This window comes from Astyanax mexicanus, chromosome 17, assembly GCF_023375975.1.
Source record: "Astyanax mexicanus isolate ESR-SI-001 chromosome 17, AstMex3_surface, whole genome shotgun sequence".
Classification (NCBI taxonomy): domain Eukaryota; kingdom Metazoa; phylum Chordata; class Actinopteri; order Characiformes; family Acestrorhamphidae; genus Astyanax; species Astyanax mexicanus.
Window position 1 is genome coordinate 18,005,645 of NC_064424.1, and position 19,880 is coordinate 18,025,524.

Here is a 19,880-nt window from a genome sequence, read left to right on the forward strand (position 1 = left end):
TGAACTGCTTGACTTTTTGCACCAGGAGTAAAGCAGCATAAAGTTATTCAAAAGCAGTGTGTAAGACTGGTGGAGGAGAACATGCCAAGATGCAAGAAAACTTTGATTAAAAACCAGGGTTATTCCACCAAATATTGATTTCTGATCTCTCTCTTAAAACATTATGAATATAAACTTGTTTTCTTTTTTCTTGTTTTCTTCTATTTGAGGTCTGAAAGCTCTGCATCTTTTTTTTGTTGTTATTTCAGCCATTTCTCATTTTCTGCAAATAAATGCTCTAAATGACAATATTTTTATTCGCAATTTGGGCAATTCTGACACAAATTCAGCATTTGTTTTTTGAAAATGTAAATTCTTGTGTATTGTTTTTTAATAAAGAGATCATGTGCAGTGAAATGTAATGGAATAGTGCAGGGGTATTTAATTAAATTAAATTAAATTAATTAGAGGGGGTCAGACCACCCCAATCCCCCCATAATTTACACCCTGGGTTTTACTCATTTTGTCGCCATATTCCGCCGAGGTGAATTTAAGTTGTCTACTCTGTCGTGATGAAATATTAAAGTAAAAATTTAAAATGCACCTTTGATTCAACAGTCAGAATTAAAGTCTTAAGTTATTTTTTAAAAGTTTTAAGGGGCAAAAGTAATGGTTCAAAAATGGTGTCCTTGTTGTTGATAGCAATGTCATTCCCGCCTTTTTTTATTTTCTTACATGAAAATTCTCTGGCAACCCTGGAATCGCTTACAAAAAACACACAATTGATCCTTGATGCGCTTTAGGGGTTTACATGTTGACATCAGAAAACAGAAATCAATCTCAGTGCTGTTCCACATTTTGTCCAATAGATTAGAAACATCTCCTCCAGACTGGATCATTTCAGTTCTGCACAGACCTGGTTGGGGTAAATGTATCGGGTGAAGTCTGCTGAGCTGTTTATCGGCCTCTGTAGGATTTTGGCTCCTGCTTGGTGGATATTGTTGGTTTTCTGCCAGTAGCTGTCCCATAGAGACAAATCACAGGGACTCTACTCATAGCTAAACCCTTTAATCTTCAGCCAGGAAAAAGAAGCTAGCTGCCATTTTGAATACATGAACACGGAGATTATTAGGAGTATTTTACACATTTAAGCTTTCTTTTATTGTTACTGGTGAAGATCTGAATTACATTTTGAAGATGAGGAGAATCCTGGATTTTCCTACATGCTAAACATGTGGAAATACTATAAGATAAAACAGTTTCACTGCAAGCTGAGTAAAGTTTTGCTGTAATAATATTTTATACAGAGTAACTTTTCAAGAGTTATTGGTCATACAGGTATAAGAATGTAGCATTAGGAGTCATTACTGTTAGCATAAACATGCTCTATGACTTTATTCCCCATTTAGAAGGACTTTACTTCACTACATCTTTACATAGAAATAAGTGGTCTTCTGTCATATTAAGGCATAAAATGTCAAACATACAGCTCTGGAAAAAATTAAGAGACCACTTCAGTTTCTGAAAAAGTTTCTCTGATTTTGCTATTTATAGGTATATGTTTGAGTAAAATGAACATTGTTGTTTATTCTCTATAAACACAGACAAAATGTCTTCTAAATTCCAAATAAAAATATTGCCATTTAGAGCATTTATTTGCAGAAAATGAGAAATGACTGAAATAACAAAAAAAAAGATGTAGAGCTTTCAGAACTTAAATAATGCAAAGAAATTTCAAAGAAAAAGTTCATATTCATAAAGTTTTAAGATTTCAGAAATCAATATTTGGTGGAATAACCCTGTTTTTTTTTAATCACAGTTTTCATGCATCTTGGCATCATCTTCTCCTCCACCAGTCTTACACACTGTTTTTGTTTTTGGATAACTTTATGCCTTTACTCGTGGTGCAAAAATTCAAGCAGTTCAGCTTGGTTTGATGGCTTGTGATCACCCATCTTCCTCTTGATTATATTCCAGAGGTTTTCAGTTTGGTAAAATCAAAGAAAATTCATCATTTTTAAGTTGTCTCTTTCTTTTTTCCAGAGCTGTACATCCTTTAATTTGCCATTTTGCAAATTATACATTTATTATCTTGCAAATCTTGATGTCTAGATATCTTTGCAGAACATTTGCATTTCTTCTGTTTGCTCCATAAAATATTTCACACGGCATAGCATTTCAGAATTCAGCTGGCATTTCCAAATGTGAAAAATAAAAGTGTGAAAAATAAAAAAATGAGTCTGAACTCATGAACTATGAGATTTTATTTTTGTTCTGACAGCGACAGAAAATAAATACTACTGTGAGAAGAACCCGTGTCGCCCGCAGCACCATAATAACTGATGATTGCGTCGGGGCTCTCAGCGTCTGACGGATTGTCGTAGTCAGTGTTGATAGCTGTGGTCAGTATGGTCTGTTTTATAGCGACATGTCTTGACATCTTGATGACACTGTGTTGTAGCTGACCTAAAGTAGGACCTAATGAAACACGTCTTGTTTTCGCTCTCTACCCCGACTGCAGTCATTATGCTCATTACCCCTCTCGGGTGCTACGGCAACCTTTCTGGCTCTGGCTGGCAGGAATAACATACAGAATATTGTAGCTTGTTTGAGTTAAAGCCAGCCAGCCAGAAAAAAAAAAACTATAACAACAAACCATCTCTCCAAAATGCTTCTAAGAGAAGAAACACGTTTCATCTTCCTTTTCCCATCTGAGGAGGCTAATATCTATTTTTTGACAGTCCTTGGCAATCAATCTGCCATTTCCCAGCACTACAGAGTGGAGAAATGGACAGGGATCGAAATTTGGAACTGGGGTTTTGTCCAGAGCAGCCCGACACAAACAACCAACAAACAACACTGAGACCTGTTTACATCTGGTCAATGTATGTGACTTGAATCTGAATAGTATCCTGACAGGATTTTGACCACATGCATTTACACTTGGTAAATCAAATCAATCAGACAATCAACCTTTATTTTGACTTACTTTTTTTTGTGAATATATTTTTATTGTTTTTTTCCTTTTTTCCAAAGAACAGGAACATGTAGACAGAAAATAAAACACCATGAATAACCCAACACACTTGCACACACCCCTCCATCAAGAGTAAAAAAAACAAACAAAAAAAACAAATAGAAAAAATATCCATAGAATATCTCAGACATCCACATACACCTGCCTACATACAAATTTACAAACAAGCACTCAAAGCACCCCATTTTGACATACTTTGATCATTTTTACTTTTTTAACTTTTAATTTGATAATGATTTTCAATGTAGCTGAGCATTTAAAACAACAGGGATTGACATGCTAATGAAAATGATAACTGCATTTAAACATTTAAAAGATATTTTAAATATTTTAAAGATATCTTTTAAAGAAATTTAAAAGAAATTTAAAAATGACAGTGAAAAGATACAAATAGATAAAAATAAAACTTGAGCTTTAGCTGGTAAGAAATTAAAATAAAAAGAAGGTACGAGATTAATTGCCATGCCTGACTGTAAACAGGGAGAGAGGAAACAAGAGACACTGCTGGGATGTAAAACGAAAATTAAAGTAAACTTTATTAAAATAAACAACAAAACTACAAAATAAACAATAATCAAGGAAATAAAGAAAGACACTATAGTTGGGCAAAATAAACTATACTAGGACAAAAGAAGCAGGGATCAAGAAAACAGGAAATAAGAGACACTACCAGAACAACAGAACCAGGAAGTAGCCATAAAAAATAACCAGGAAGTAGCACTGGGAATGGAGAAAAACAAACGGAGCACTAGGCTAAAAAATAGCAAACAGAAAACTGGCAGGACTAAGAAATTTAACTGGGCAAACAAACAAAATGAAAAATTAACCAGGGATACTTAGGCAGGAGAATGTTTAATGCACAAAAAAAATATTTATGATAAAAAAAACATGAGAAATATTAAAAAATTGTAGGTCAGCGCATGCACAGAGCTTTCAGGAAGCATGTTTTGATGGGTAGCATAATTCGATAGAACACCTGCTGGAACCACAAAGAAACACAGACCATAAGCCCGACCAATTCCCGGGGAGCAGCAGAGAGGAGCAGCGTGCTTATAAACCACTCTCCCCAGGTGAATCCGATCTCTAATCAGGGCTGGGTGGCTGTGTGCTCTGATTAGAGGGAGTCCTAATTTGGGCATAGAGTGCCTTCAAGAGCATGCTGGGGGTTTGTTTGGCTGGAGGGGCCTAACATTAATGGAATAAAAAAAACTGTACAAATTAAGCTAAAACTAACTTACAACTAACTAATAATAATAATAATAATAATAATAATAATAATAATAATAATAATAATAATAATAATAATAATAATATTAGAAACTAAAATAAGTTAAAAAAGTAATAATATAAAACTATATAAAATAATGAAAGAAATAAAACAAATAATAAAAAAGAAAAGAAAACCTAAAACAAGATTAAAATCTATGAATAAATAAAAGTAAAAGAGACTGAATTGCAGTGTAGGATATAATATGCAAATAAGCAAATTTTATGCAAAAACAAAAGAGATCTGTAAGTGGGAAAAATACTTATACATATTTGTAATACCACTGTAAGCATGATGTATGAGGAGGGGCTTCAGGCTTCAGATTCCTGTTCTTGTAGAGTGTAACATCACAAGAAGGATATTAGTGAATTACTTCAGTTAGATCAGTAGTGTCTAAGTGGGTTTTCACACCTGTAGTTCATTTCTCTGGCAAATAAGTTGATGAGTTTGATTACCAGAAGCATTTTCGCCCTTTGTTTGGTTTGGTTTCACACAGGCATAAATCTAAACGCACCAAAATGTGCACCAATAAACCACACGAGCAGGCTGTGTCCTCTGATTGGTCAGAGCTGTCTGGTGTGGGAGTAAATATACATATACGAAAAAAGTAAAAATAGCGAGAAGATTCTGTGTTCCAGCTCGTATATCTGTGCTTTAACACTGAACACTGAAACGTTGCGCTTTTAAACACAGTGTTTGGACGTGCAGCAGCGCAGATGTTTACATAGTAAACCGAGTCACGCGGCTTGTGAGCAGTGAACGCAGCACAGACCACGCGTGCATGAACACAGCGTTTGTTCATAGCTGTGGTAATTAGCATTATCTGGCTAATATATCAGTTTAAACTGCGTCTCATCAGCAGTTTAGCTCAAATAAATAGAAAATATTTAATAGCTGGTCGGATAGAGACCGGATCACGTTCTCACCACAAGCGAACCGTTACAGAGTTCATTTGGGACCAGACCGAGACCAGCTAGAGGAGGTGGTCCAGTTCTTTTGATCCTCACCTGAGTGCGATTACGGTTTTCACACCTGCTCACTTTCACACCCGCACTAAAGTTACATACGGACCAGAGTTCGTTTTAACCTGGTGTGAAAGCGCCAGAGGTGGAAAAAGTACTGACAATTTGTTATTAAGTAAAAGTACCTTTACTTTGCTAAAATTCTACTCAAGTAAAAGTAAAAGTACCTATTTAAAAATCTACTCGAGTAAAAGTAAAAAAGTAATAAATTTAAAATGTACTTTGAGTAAAAGTTACATAGTTACTTTTAATTATTTGATGTAAAAAAGTACAAATCATAAATTAATTATTATTAAAGCTCACCTTCCGCGAAAATCCAATTTTTCTTGTTTTTTGTGGAATACAGTAGGTCTCTCTGAGTTGAATGTGTACACCTGCACATTAAACTGTTTTGCAGCCCCCATTGTCTGCAGGAGCTAAGCAAAGAAATCCCCCCTCCCCCCCTCCGAAAAACGGGTGAATTTTGAATTATCTTTCTGCCTACGTAGGCAGAAACTCACAGACCAGCCCACCTTGGCTCGAGAAACTCCCAGAGGCGGAGCTGAAGCGACGCAACATCACCGCTCATCAGTTAGGAGGTGGGAGGCAGTGAGCGGCAGAGAGGCGGAGGGGCGTCGCAGTGCTCCAATCAGAGGAGAGATATTTGCATGCTGTTTGCATGTATGAATATTCATGAGCAAAGCTGGAATCCGGTCATTTTGGACACACCCCTAAAACAGTCCATTAAAAAAGAGCTATACAGAGACACCTGAGCACTTTTTTTTTACAAAAACGGCTCACATGTCATTCATTCATACTAGAGACCACAACTAGACATTTTAAAATGAAAGAAAAAACGACGGAAGGTGAGCTTTAATTAATATATACATATATATATATATATATATATATATATATATATATATATATAAATTATTACTCCACATAATAATTTGGACCTTTCAGGCAGTATTTGTTCAGACCACCCTATAAAACATTTTTTAAGAACAAGTGGTGACTATATAGGTGACTATAAACTGTATTTTTATAGTTTTATAGTTCATTATTTTTTTTTTTACTTGCCATTGTTATTCTTTACATGTTTGTTTTTTTACATTTAAGCAAATTGTTTAATGTTCCCAATTAAAACTTAAGGAATAATCATTAAAAACATACAAAATTATCATTGAAAACATACAAAAAAACTGCTGCGCAGTGCCGTAAAGAAGCACATGTCGATGGGTAGCATAACTCGACAGAACACCGGTTCCCCCGAGCACAGCTGATTCACACAGCGTCTCGTCCGGTAACCGTAATAACCACTGCATGGAGAAGTTCAGCTGCGCTGCCATGGAGAACAAAACTCAATTTTATTTTTTTTATTCAGACAATTATTTTTTTTTCCCACCTTCTTTTTATTTTTTACTCAGTAATTGGGAGTTTTCCAATGTAGCGAAGTAAATTACTTTTGTCAAAATGAACTTGAGTAAAAGTAAAATGACCTATTTTAAAAACTACTTTAAAAAATTACAAATTGCTCATAAAATCTACTCAATTACACTAATATGAGTAAATGTAATTCGTTACTTTCCAACTCTGGAAAACAGCCAAAGTGGGTAGGACTTCTAAGAGCTTGATTTTGGTCCACAGCTATAGGAGATAATATCTCATGGCAGTGTATTGTGTACATTTGAATAATTTGCCACCCTGGTGTCAGAGCCTGTGAGATTTATATTGCCATTGAATCGCTTTGATTGTGAATTTATTGGCCTGTTATGGGCTTTCAGTCGGGTCCTGCGATGATTCACCAGCACTTCAACCGCAAGCAATGTCATTCCCATAGTGCTTCAGCGGCTCACGGCCCACTTTAATGAGCGAGTACGCTTATCGAGTAGGTGAAATGAACACCAGCAGCACTAGAGCATTATTCAGTCTGAAGCCACGGCCTGTATCGAGCTCCAGTGGCCGAGAACTTATCTCATCCCAAATTAGACCCGCTGTTTATCTGCGCCGTAGCAGCGTAATAAAAATTGACACCAACTTTCATCACTCTGCGCTTCCATCGTTCCCGATAAGAAACGGTCGTCTTCACACAGAGGCAGGTCAAGTCTTCTGGACCTTCTCTCTTCTCTCTTTTCTTTTTTCTTTTTTTTCTCTCCTCTGAAAGTCTTTAGGAGATGTGACAAGGCCCACGTGATTTATGCGTCTGTGCTTCAGTCACGAGGCCTACAGGGTAGAAGCCAAGAATTACGGGCAAAATTTAATCGAGTTGGATGGGCGAGAGTGGAGTGACGGCGGCTCGCATTATAGGCTTGACTTATTGCCTCCTTAGTTGGAACCATTATCAGTGTGCTCGGCTGCATGAGGAACCCCAGTTGATATTAGTCTAGGCTTTATCTGTTTACTGATTTTTTTAAACCCTTTCAGACCCTGCATCCTGCGTCCATACAATGGACATCATGTGTTTTCTTTATTTTTAAATGTATTATTTAATGGATGTTGTCCATCAGAATAGTTTATAAACCAATGAAACAATAACTTGGTCCCGTCCACTACACAGGAGAAAACTGTAGTACTAGAGCCATTGAGATAAAGTAACAGCTAATTTTGGCTAATTTAATGTGATTTAGAACACTTTGTCATGTTTTCTTTACTGTTTAGGGATGGTTTATGAGATAAAAAGGTCAATATGACATAAATAAAATATTAGCTACACACATGCTTCCAAAGCAATATGATCCAATGCAAAATAAATAAAGAAATATTTTTATTTGCTATATTGCTTTAAAGTAGAATATTAGAGGCTTCCTTTCTGTGCATTACAGACAGAAAATACATTACAAAATTAATTTTTTTGTTCCGTTACTGGAGATAATTCAGGTTTGAAAGGGTTAAAAAAGACATGCAATCTGTGAAAGGACTGTCAATATTACTGATTTTGATTAAATGTAAATTTAGAATATATCATAGCCATCATAAATATCAACATTATTCATCATCATCCTCATCATCATCATGATTTAGAAATGTGGAAATATTTGCTAATTGCTGGTACAAATGGATCAGACACAGCTGTGTCTAATGAAGAGAACACCGTGTTTAAAAACTCCAGCAGCACTGCTGCGTCTGTGCCATTACAAATATCACCACCATTCATCATCATAAATGCAAAAAAAAAAAAAAAAAAGAAAAATATTTAGAGTGGTGTTGCGAAGTGGTTGCTAATATATTCCAGGCGGTTGCTATGCTATGTTGCTAACAGTGTTTTTTTAAGCAATTGCTATGATAGTCCAGGTATTTGCTATGGTGTTGCAACAGTAAATCGTTGCTCTGGTTTGGCATGTAGCAAGGTGGTTGATATGGTGTATCAAGCAGTTGCTGTAATATTGTATAATAGTTCTGTATGTTATTTTAGGAGCTTGCAGTGGTGTGGCATCCCAGGTACAGTAGTTTTTGTGGAGTCTCAGGTGGTTTATCTGGTGTTCCCAAATTTTGCGCCTCATTTATTCATATGTGTATATCTACTCTATAAGTCGAATTACAATATACCCTATATGGACACATGTATTAGGCACCTGATCATTTATTGGTTTCTTTTGTTTCTCTTAAAAAAAAAAGAGAGAGTAGAAGCCACTGTCTGTACTGTTCAGAGAAGGCTTTCTACTAGATAATGGAGCATTGCTGTAAGGATTTGATTGCATTCAGCATCAAAAGAATTGAGAGATCGATAGCTAGATTATCTTTGGAAACAAAGTAATTTACTTGGCCTGTTTGATCAGTTTTGGTCGATTTCTTAATTTTTTATGGATGCATTCCAATATAAATTCTTTGTTTTTTGCTGTTTCTTCTTCTTTGTCTTCTCTTTAAACCTTTGCAGCATGTTTGTCATAACAGACCCCCAAAAATGAATTGTTTTCACCTACATTTTGATTTCATCCTTTATTCTTCTAATCCACTCCCATTCATTTTCACACCTGCCCAAGTCCTAGAGTTTCTGCATCCTAAAATCCACCAATCATCATTCTCTCCTTCACAACAAGTAACTGAACACTAATCCACAGCTTTACTCACTTAGACACTGTCAGTCTGCCTGATCAAGACACTGAACTTCAGAACAAAGACTCCATTTCCCAGCATTCTCACTCACCACACTTCCCTGACTCTCCTGATCATGTGAAGCTGCGGCGTTCTCGTTCGCCGAGCTTCTGATTGCTCACACCTGCACTGCCTTGTATATATATATATACCCCCCTGTTTCCTTTGTTTCCTTGCTGGGTATTGAATTTAGCTTGCTAGACTTTCTACCAAGCGTTTCTTTTGATTGTTTTTTCGTGTTACTGACTCCTTTTTGTATTTATTGCCTACCCCTCTTTGCATTGCCTTCTGCCTTTTGGATTTATCCCATCTGACCCTTTTGCATGCACACTCTGGTATGTTGTTTGTTATCACTGCCATTTTGATATTGACCCTTCCTGTCTCTGACTACCCCTGTAAGACTTTCCCCTGTCTTTTTTTTAAATCCCTCTTTTGTCCTATACATTACAGAATAAGTATAAATTTAGATATAAATATAAAAGTAGATAACTCTTATAGTAGTGTCTGTTTACAGTAATTGAGGTAATGTAGTTAAACAATGAAAATCATTTGTGATGCATCTGATGTCAGGAATAAAAATAGTACGAGAACACAGATAAACTACCAATGTATTTAATAATATGGAATCAAAGAAGGCATGGGGGTTTTCTGATACGTTTAATCGAGTGTCCAGAGTGTTTCAGTGTCCTCAGAAATGATCTACCTGAAGAGAAGTGCCAATTTTATTGAATTCTAATCAAATTGTAATATTCCACAGGTGCTCACATAACTGCAGAACTTACAAATCAGTCAGATTAGTATTTACTGTAACAACACCCTTTAGATTACTATGGTTTAGGACGTTAAAGAAGGTGTTTGACAGAAGTAGCCTCTCTTCTGACTCAGCAGGAGCGGTTGTGGAGTGGGTCTGATCTTTTAGAGACCTCTAACACTAATGTCCTGTTTCTTTCTGTTCCTCTGGGTCATTCACAATGACACAATCACACGTCCCTCCATTCAGCCGGACGCCCAGCACTGTGCGCTGAACAGAGAGCCACATGACCCCCATCAGAGGGGCATTGCTCAATCAAACTCCCACTCCTACCACGATATGTGGACGTGTGTGTGTGTATATGTGTGTGTGTGTGTGTGTGTGTGTGCGTTTGTGTGAAGCGAGAGAAAGAGGGAAAGACTGTAAAAGATTTTTATTCCTTTCAACCCACTTTGTGAAAACGTATCTCCTTGTGTTGATGAGAGTTGGCAACGATTCATAGCGCTGTTTCATGCACTGCAAAAAACTAAATCTTAGCAAGTGAAATTGTCTAAATTTAAGGCAATAAATCTTATTTTCTTCTCTGATAAGACTTTTTGTCTTACTAAGCATTGTAAGTGTTAGATTATTTCGCTTATTTCAGAGATAATTATCTTAATCAATCTTACTTAGAATTTGTACCTTATTTTAAGTCATTTTAACTCAAAATCAAGCAGCAATCAAGTTATTCTGATTCTTGTGTCCAAAAACAGTGATTTTTTGCTTGATTTATGTGTTACTCATTTTGAGACTTTGCTATTGCTTTTTGTAAGAAATCTTACTAAGAAAATTTTGCTTACTCCATTGGCAGATTTTTCTTTGCTTAATATACATATATTTGTCTTAATTTGCATATATTTTGTGTAGTTTTTGCCAATGGATTTTTTTTGCAGTATAGTTAATAGGTAATTAAGCAAGAACCTGAGCACACTGCAAAAAGTTAATTGGAAAAAAAAAACTAGAAAAAATCTAGGTAGCACTTTAAAATAAGACTACCTTTATAAAGGGTTTATAAATGGTTTACAATTAGTTTATTAATAGTTACTAATTAGTTTGTAAATGCCTTAAAAATCATTAATAATCAGTTATAACACATACCTAGAAAGGGCAACAATATCAAGCAAAAATTAGTGTTTTTTGGCTTAAATTTGGACTCAAGCATCAGAAAAACCTGATGAATTTTGGTGTATTTTATTACTGCATAAAATGACTTAATTGTAATTGTCAGACCCTGAGTGCATTCCAATGGGCATCATGTGTTTTCTTCTTTATTGGATATTCTTTCACACAACTAAGATTAAGACCGGCTGTCCTTCAGAAAATTTGTTTATCAGCCAATCAAACAGCAGTTAAGCCTTGCCCACTACATTGGAAGAAAAAAAAAATCAACAAAAGAAAAAAAAAAAAACTAAAAAAACAACAACAAAAGGTTATATGTGTAGAGTAAAAATACAATGTTAAAAAATACAAATAATAACCTTTTTTATCATTTTATTTATTACTTTACTGAATCTTATTTTTAAATGCATTGCAAACAAAAAAAATAAAAATTCTTATTTTTATTTTTTATCACTGGAAATAATTCAGGTCTGAAAGGGTTAAAATTAATTGTATAAAATTAAATAAAATTACTTTAAACATTCTGTTAATACTGATTAAGATCAGTATTCCTTAAACATAGAAAACAGATTTATTGCCTTTAAAAGAGATTTTTTTGTGCAGTCCAGGAACTAATGAATAGTAGTCAGTTAATGCCCAATATTAAAAAGAGTTTAAATTTACTGTGAATTACCTTAATCATTAGTTCAGTACCACCCACTGAGTAATTAGTCAGTGGTTAATGTTTTAATCTAGTTAATCTGAGAAATTTAAATGTAGTGTTAATGTAGTTAATTATTCATTGTTTTCTGGTTAGAACAGTATTATACAGTATTATATAAATGTTACCTAAAAAAAAAACATTAGTTTTTTGACGCAGCAGCAACATTCCAATGTTCTGAGATAAAATAGAAGACATAAAAAAGCTTTTATTTGAAAAAGTATATATAAATATGAGAAATAAAAGAGATGAAAAAAATATATATTTTAGGTTAAGGTTAAGGTTTCTGTGTAGGCACAGGACTATGTAACCAGGATACAAAACAGTTAGTGGAGGAGTAAGAAAGAAAGGACAGAAAAGGTTAGTATATCATATCTACTGTATATGTGGATACTGTACTTGTAGTCCTTCTGTTTCTGCATAATTATCCTCTTTTCTTCCTGATCTTTATTGTTTAATGTGTAGTGTGTGTTGCGCTGGTATTAGTGGATCAGATGCAGCAGTGCTGCTGGAGTTTTTAAACATCTCATTGTCACTGCTGAATTGAAAATAGTCCACCGACATTCAACCAGAAATATTCAGCGTCCCGTGATCACTGATGAAGAATTAGGAACCACATAAAAATGATGAGTTTCTTTGATTTTATCAAATTGAAAACCTCTGAAATATAATCAAGAGGAAGATAAATGATCACAAGCCATCAAACCAAGCTGAACTGCTTGAACTCAAGCCCCAGGAGTGGCATAAAGTTATCCAAAAGCAGTGTGTAAGACTGGTGGAGGAGAACATGCCAAGATGCATGAAAACTGTGATAAAAACCAACCAGGGTTATTCCACCAAATATTGATTTCTGAACTCTTTACACTTTATGAATATGAACTTGTTTTCTTTGCATTATTTGAGGTCTATCTATCTATCTATCTATCTATCTATCTATCTATCTATCTATCTATCTATCTATCTATCTATCTATCTATCTATCTATCTATCTATCTATCTATCTAAAATCCAAGGAAAGAGAAGAAAATGTTGATAGCTACAAAAAATATAATTTAATTATTTCAAAGTCAAAAAGTGCACAGCATAGCTTTGTGTGTCTATCTGTCTATTAAATAGCTCTATAAAAATATATATATTTAAAGAGATGAACTATTTCACAAGTCAAAAAGTGCAGGTATTGCAGGTTTTAAGGGTCAGGTTTGGCTGCCAGGCAACAGGTTTACTTTTGTCCGTCTAGCACTTCTGTTTGTGCCTAGCTTCTCCACACTCTGTTCAGCTGATGATAGAAAATTATATTTGACTTGCTGAGGTACATAACTATACCACACACACACACACGCACACACATACACATATATACACACACAGTCCCCTGATTTAATTCACACTGCACTGTGTGGCTCTAACACTAGAATAGCTCATGTCCGCTAGGTGAACTTTATGCATTTGAATGTGTCCTAAAGCTGGCTCTCTGTGAGGCTTTGGGTTTGAAGAGAACGTTCAGACTCAGCAAAACAGGAGTGATTGTACTCATAAGCCCAACAGTCCCTCATGTAAAATATCATTTTTTAGTATTATTTGCATGAAGTTGTAAAATTGGCATTGCAGTGGAACTTCTAGCAAAAACATGAAAGGACTCTAAAATATATGTGTGTGTCTGTGTGTTGCTGTGTGTGTTGCTGTGTGTGTGAGACAAAATTATAATCATCCTTAATCAGTACTGGGATTTATCTGTATTTCCTCAGAGACCAATAATATTGATTATCTTCGCAAACAGAGTGATTTATTAGGCCTCTTCAATCAGTTTCGGTTGATTTCTTATTTATTTTATGGATGGAATGTATATCGCAAAACGACTACATTTTTATCTGATTAAAATTCTTCTTCTTCTTCTTCTGCTGCTGCTGCTTCTTCATCTTCTTCTTTATCTTCTGTTTTTTTTTCTTCTGCAGCATTTTTGTCATAAAATCAGACCCCAAAAACAAAACATTTTCACCTGCACTCGTTTACTCGTCATTTTATTTTTTAATCCTTTATTGTTACAATTTACTTTCATTCATTTTCACACCTGCCCAAGTCATAGAGCTTCGGTTTCCTAAAATGCACCAAACGTCATTCTTTCCTTTACAATAAGTAACTGAACACTAATCTACAGCTTTACTAACTTAGACATATGGACACTTGTCTATTTATCAATTTGTCTTTTTTAAATCCCTTGTTCCTCCTATTCACTTCCGTTAATTTTTGGCCAAGCCCATGACCTACAGGTTAATTTGCCCCACAGACAATAAATGTTTATAAAATGTCATTTTTTCATCAGTTGTTCCTACTATTTACTCCCATTTATAACTACATATCAACACCTTAAAAACCAACCGGTACCCTTTGCAACTGCTTAGCAACACCTTAGCAGTCACATTGCAAAACCTTAATAACCAACCGCTCTACTTTAGCAACACCTTATCAACCACCTAGCAATGCCAAACAACCCACTAGGAACACCATTGCAACCACCTACAACCACTATCTTACTATCACTTCCATTTGAAGTGCTACCCAAGGAACTGGTATAAAACTCTGATTAAAACCCAACATTGCATGTCTTAAAAAAATAGATTTAATGTTGTTTTTGCATAGCAACACCTTAGCAGTCATATTGCAAAACATCAGTAACCAACAGCTCTAATTTAGCAACACCTTAAATGCTAAAGCAACCCACTAGGAACACCATTGGAACCACCTACAACCACTTAAAAAACAACACAGCAAGTCCTTTCCTAGTTTTATTGAACTATCAATGTTTGTGTCACATCCATTTGATGTGCCACTCAAGGGATATTGCAAAACCAACAACTTCAGCAACACCTTAATATCCACCTAGCAACACCTTATGAACCACCTAGCAATGAGCAATGCTAAAGCAACCAGCAAGAAACACCATTGCAACTCCCTACAACCAATAAAAAAATTAAAAAAATGCCACAGCAACTCTTTTTCAAATGTTTTTTTATGACTATCACTGTTACTATCACTTCAAGGAACTTGGGTAAATATTTTATTGAAGCCCAACCCTCAGCGGCCCTGAAGCATTGAAGCAAGTAAGAATTCAGTTCATCAGCGGAAGAAAACCTTTTTTTTTAGAAAAGCAAAGCAATTAAGCATCTGTACGCAGTGTGCTAGAAGTGCTAGTCATTTATCGATTTCTTCATCCTAAACAACAAGCTCAATATTGCCCGAAGTTAACGAATAAAAAAACTGTATTTGTAGCATCCTATGAGAATGCTGTGAGCTTAGGAAAAATATCAGTTTTTAAAAAACGGTTTTCAGAAATATCAATACACCCAGCGAAAACTGGAATTATCATTGGGCACTAGGGTGGCTTGGTAGTTGCCACAATTGCCTCTTAGCACTGGGGTCATGGGTTCAAGTCCCTATCTGGGTGGAGCTTTCTCCCACAGTCCAAAAACAAGGAGATTGCTTTAATAATTAGAATTATAACTTCATTTTTTCAATCATCATGTAAAGAATATAAAGGTCAACAATGAAGATTAAGCCTAATATTGCCTGAAGTTAATAAATCAAAGAACTGTGGTTGTTTGCCTCTTAGCACTGGGGTCTTGGGTTCAAGTCCCTACCTGGGTGGAGTTTCCTTCCACAGGTCAGAAACATGGAGATAAATTGTCTAGGAATTCATTTCATTCATCATGTAAAGCATACAAAGCTCAATGATGAACAACAAGCTCAATATTGCACAACATTTACAAATCAGAAAAGAACTTTGGGTTCAAGTCCCTACCTGGGTGGAGTTTCCTCCCACAGGTCAGAAACATGGAGATAAATTGTACACAATATATATATATATATATATATATATATATATATATATATATATATATATATATATATATATATATATATATATATCTTCATTTGTTTAATCATGTGAAGCCTACAAAGGTCAACAATGAACAACAATATCACTATTGTCCGAAGTTAATAAATCAGAGAACTGTGGTGGAGCATCCTACAAGAAAGAAAGCTGTGAGTTTTTAGCTTGGCTTAAGTATACACTATAGTATGAATGTTCAGTTTTACATAAGTAAAAAATTCCATAGTAAAAAAACCTTGCACCAAAGAATTACACTAAATCTGTTATCATTGGGCGGTAAGGTGGCTTGGTGGTTAGCAAGTTTGCCTCTTAGCATTGGGGTCTTGGGTTCCTTGGGTCCCTATCTGGGTGGAGTTTCCTCCCACAGGTCAGAAACATAGAAATAAATTATATAGAAATTATAACTCCATTTGTTTAATCATGTGAAGCCTACAAAGGTCAACGATGAACAACAAGCTCACTATTGTCTGAAGTTAACAAATTAGCGAACTGTGGTTGTAGCATCCTACAAGCAAGAAAGCTGTGAGTTCAGGACGTTTTTAACTTGGCTAAAGTATACACTATAGTATGAATGTTCAGTTTTGGATCAGTAGAAATTTCCATAGTAAAAAAAAAACCTTGCACCAAAGAATTGCACTAAATCTGTTATCATTGGGCGGTAGGGTGGCTTGGTGGTTAGCAAATTTGCCTCTTAACATTGGGGTCTTGGGTTCAAGTTCCTATCTGGGTGGAGTTCCACCCACAGGTCAGAAACATGGAGATAAATTGTACAGGAATTATAACTTTATTTGTTCATTCATCATGTAAAGCATACAAAGGTCAACTATAAAAACAAGCAAAATATTGCCCGAAGTTTACAAATCAAAGAATTGTGAAAGAAAGCTGTGTCATTTTTTAGCTTGGCTAAGTTTTGGATCGGCAGAAACTTCCACAGGAGAAGAAACCTTGCGCTGAAGAATTGCACTCAATCTCTGTGCAACACTTCACAGTGTGCTCAGTCGTGGGTGCGTCGAGATGCCTCAGCCTTAGATTAAAGAATTAGGGCAGATAATTTGCCAATTTCAAAGCAGCTGTGCTGTCTCATCTTATCAGTCTTCATTGAGTGTCTTTCTCTTCTTATCTGCTTTCCGTCGCCTCCTTCAATTAACCTCTTTTGGTTTAACCAAAACCCCTTTTTTTTTTGGTCAGTGTCTCTTAACCCAATGTCTTTGCGTGCATTTCTTTCTTTCTTTCTCTTTCCTTCTCTCTCTTCTTCAAATCGTAGTCTCTGCTGCAAAGAAAACTCCACCTACTCAGCGCCTCTAATGTAGTCACTGACAGTGTGAGTGTTCCCTCTCTTCCCTCTTGCTCTCTCTTTTTTTTCCTCTCTCTCACACTCTCTCTCGGTCTGCATTCGTTCCTTCACCCTCCCGTCTGCTCTCCCTCCCTCTCCTTCCTTCTCTCTCTTTCTCTTGTGCACACACTCTCTCTCACTCTCTCGCTCTCTCTCTCACTCTCTCGTGCTCCCTCTCTCCTGCCTGCTCTCTTCGCTTCAGTCCGGGATAAATAAAGCCAGCCAGAAGGATGCGGAGTGCAGGAGAGTCGCGGTTGCCCGTGGACGATGCGCAATGTTGAGCCGCCGTTGCTGAGGATTTTACAGGCGCTCTTTCGCTCTCTGTGGATCTGCCACCCCAAACCTTTTTTTACCTCCCCTTTTCCCACCCATCCCACTACCACCACACCACCCACCCACTGGAGGATGCTCAGTCTTACCTGCTCTGCTGCCGTACTACTACTACTACTAGCTGCCAGGACTACTGCCACTTTCCCAGCTGCTCTCTCCAGCTTCTCCTGCCCCACAGATCCACTCTCGCTTCCAGCCAGCCACAGGGGGCTCCGGCTGCCCCTTCTTTCCTGAGACCCATGGAGCCCACCCTGAAGGCAGATCCCCCACTTTGGTAGACGTTCTTCCTTCCTCCTCTTCTCCTCCTCTCCTACTTCCCCTTTTCCTTCTTGCTGCGGGCTTGGCACTAGCTTTGCCAGGCATAGAGATAAGGAGGCACTGGCAGCTCTCCAGCTCCATGCTTTGACCCCTTCAAGGCTGCGATTGTCGGCATCTGACAAAGAGGTAAGAGTTCTCATCTTAATGTTGGTGTGTTTGGCAGGTTGCGATTCTGGAGCGCAAGCGTTCTGGTAATGTGGCGATGGAAGTCTGGTCCAGCGCCTTGTGTGTAGTCCGTAGAGTTTACCAAGCCTTACCTAAACATGCGATTGAACCGTTTCTGCAAAGCTTCCTTTTGCCCATACTGTGGAACTTGTTGGTGTATTATGCACCGGATGATTTGCATGCTGGTGGTGTCACGATCGTGAGAAGATCCCTTTGCTCAAGTGATGTTATTGAGAGGTCCTGAGGGAATGTCCTGACACAGATCTGTATGCAAAATGTCTCAAGCATGTTGAGACATTTGCTCCGGAGATTCTTTCAGAAGGCTCCTCAAAAGACCGTAAAGTTTCAGTAGGCACTGTTAAAAACAAACAAATAAAAAAAATAAAAAATAAATAAATACAATGAACACAAAGCTCCAAGGTGCGCCGAGTTGCCTGGTACTTGGTTGACACATTCCTCAAATACAAATACAGTACAGCCCAGCTGCAAGTGGCACTTGTGTACACTTCCATGCATCTCCCCTCTGAGCACCATGTGTGTACTGTTGAATTGAGCCACATGGTGCCTCCAAAGATTGTAGCCACAGGCCTTTTCAAATATTACACAGGAGCTGTGGGCTCAGGTGATGTCTGACAGAGTACCAATTCTGGTGCAAAGTAATGAAGCGAATCAGTTTATTTGAGGCCAGGCTTGTTCAGTGTTGTTTTTTCTGTTTTTCTTCATTTGCTAGGAAGAGCAATGACTGACTCTCTACTCAACCATCAACATATGCTAACGACTCATAACGAAGCATAAATCCAAAAATCTAATCCATTAGGCAGACCTACTCCACTCATCTCTTTTAGAAGATCTGGCAGCTTTGAACTCGTAGGTTTCCAAGAAGATGTTTTGTCTTTTTTTCTTTGAGTGGTTTCCATGGAACTTGAACTTGAAGCAGACTTTATCAAAAGGTACTTTTGAAAGCTACTTTTTTACACTCCCAAGCTGCTTCTCAACTTTCCTGACCAAGTGTAGATAAGAGTATATTTGAGTAAGTACATACATTTGCAGACCCTCATCACCTTCTTCTTCCTAAAACCCTCTTAGCCCTTCTCTTGGCCTTTCACTTACTATCTCTTTCCTTCATTACATGCCAAGCCTGAGTAGATTTGAGAAAGTGAATACGTTTGTGGCCTCTCATCACTTTCTCCTCCCTAAACCTTCCATTCCCTTCCACCTCTCCCCTCTCTCTTTCACTCTCTCCTTCATTCCAGGCTCGTACCTTACCCAACGACCAGTCTAGCAGCTCCCCATCCTCATTTGCAGAAAGGTCATTGTAGAAAAGTGCAATTGCATCTTTAAGCTGTATTCAAGACTTCGAGTGCTCTAGACTTGGTGACGGATTCGTCTGGCGGAGAAATGCCGGAGATGGAGGCGGGCGGAGGGGGGAGGAGGATGTTGGGAGGGGTAGAAGAGATGGTCCTAAAGAACTCGATTGCACTGGAGAGTCTAATGAGGAGCTCGAGGGCGAGCTGGCAGCCTGCCTGGCCGAAAGGAGAGAGAAATACCTCGGCGGTTTTGAAGGAAATCAATTGACAGAGAGAAGGGAATTAGGTGCAGATAGTCTCCCATATGGCAAGTAAGCAGTGACAAAACTCTCAGTCTTAGCCCTGGGAGCTGAGAGAGCAGAAAGTTTTGCTGCCAGGAAGAAGAAAAGGAAGTAGAGGTTTTTAAACCTCTGATGTAATTGGGATTTGGGGGAAGGGGGTGTATCTGTGTAGTCTGTGTTGTCTTTGAGAAAGTGTCACCTTTTGGCTCTGGTCCACATTTTGTTTGAAAAAGATGGGAAAATTAGCATTATCATTGGGTGGTATGTGC

At 37.1% G+C, this 19,880-nt stretch overlaps 1 protein-coding gene across 2 annotated transcripts in view; it reads left to right on the forward strand.

The window, feature by feature from the left end:
- Positions 1-19,880, forward strand: part of sgcd (sarcoglycan, delta (dystrophin-associated glycoprotein)) — a 367,182-nt gene that overhangs the window by 8,484 nt on the left and 338,818 nt on the right. The window contains exon 1 of one of the 2 annotated variants that reach the window (XM_049466603.1): positions 17,245-17,984. The exons of the other annotated variant lie outside the window; for it this stretch is intronic. The gene's annotated coding sequence lies outside the window, so the exon portion shown is untranslated. Of the gene's footprint in view, positions 1-17,244; positions 17,985-19,880 lie in introns of those variants that run through there. 2 annotated transcript variants of the gene reach the window in all.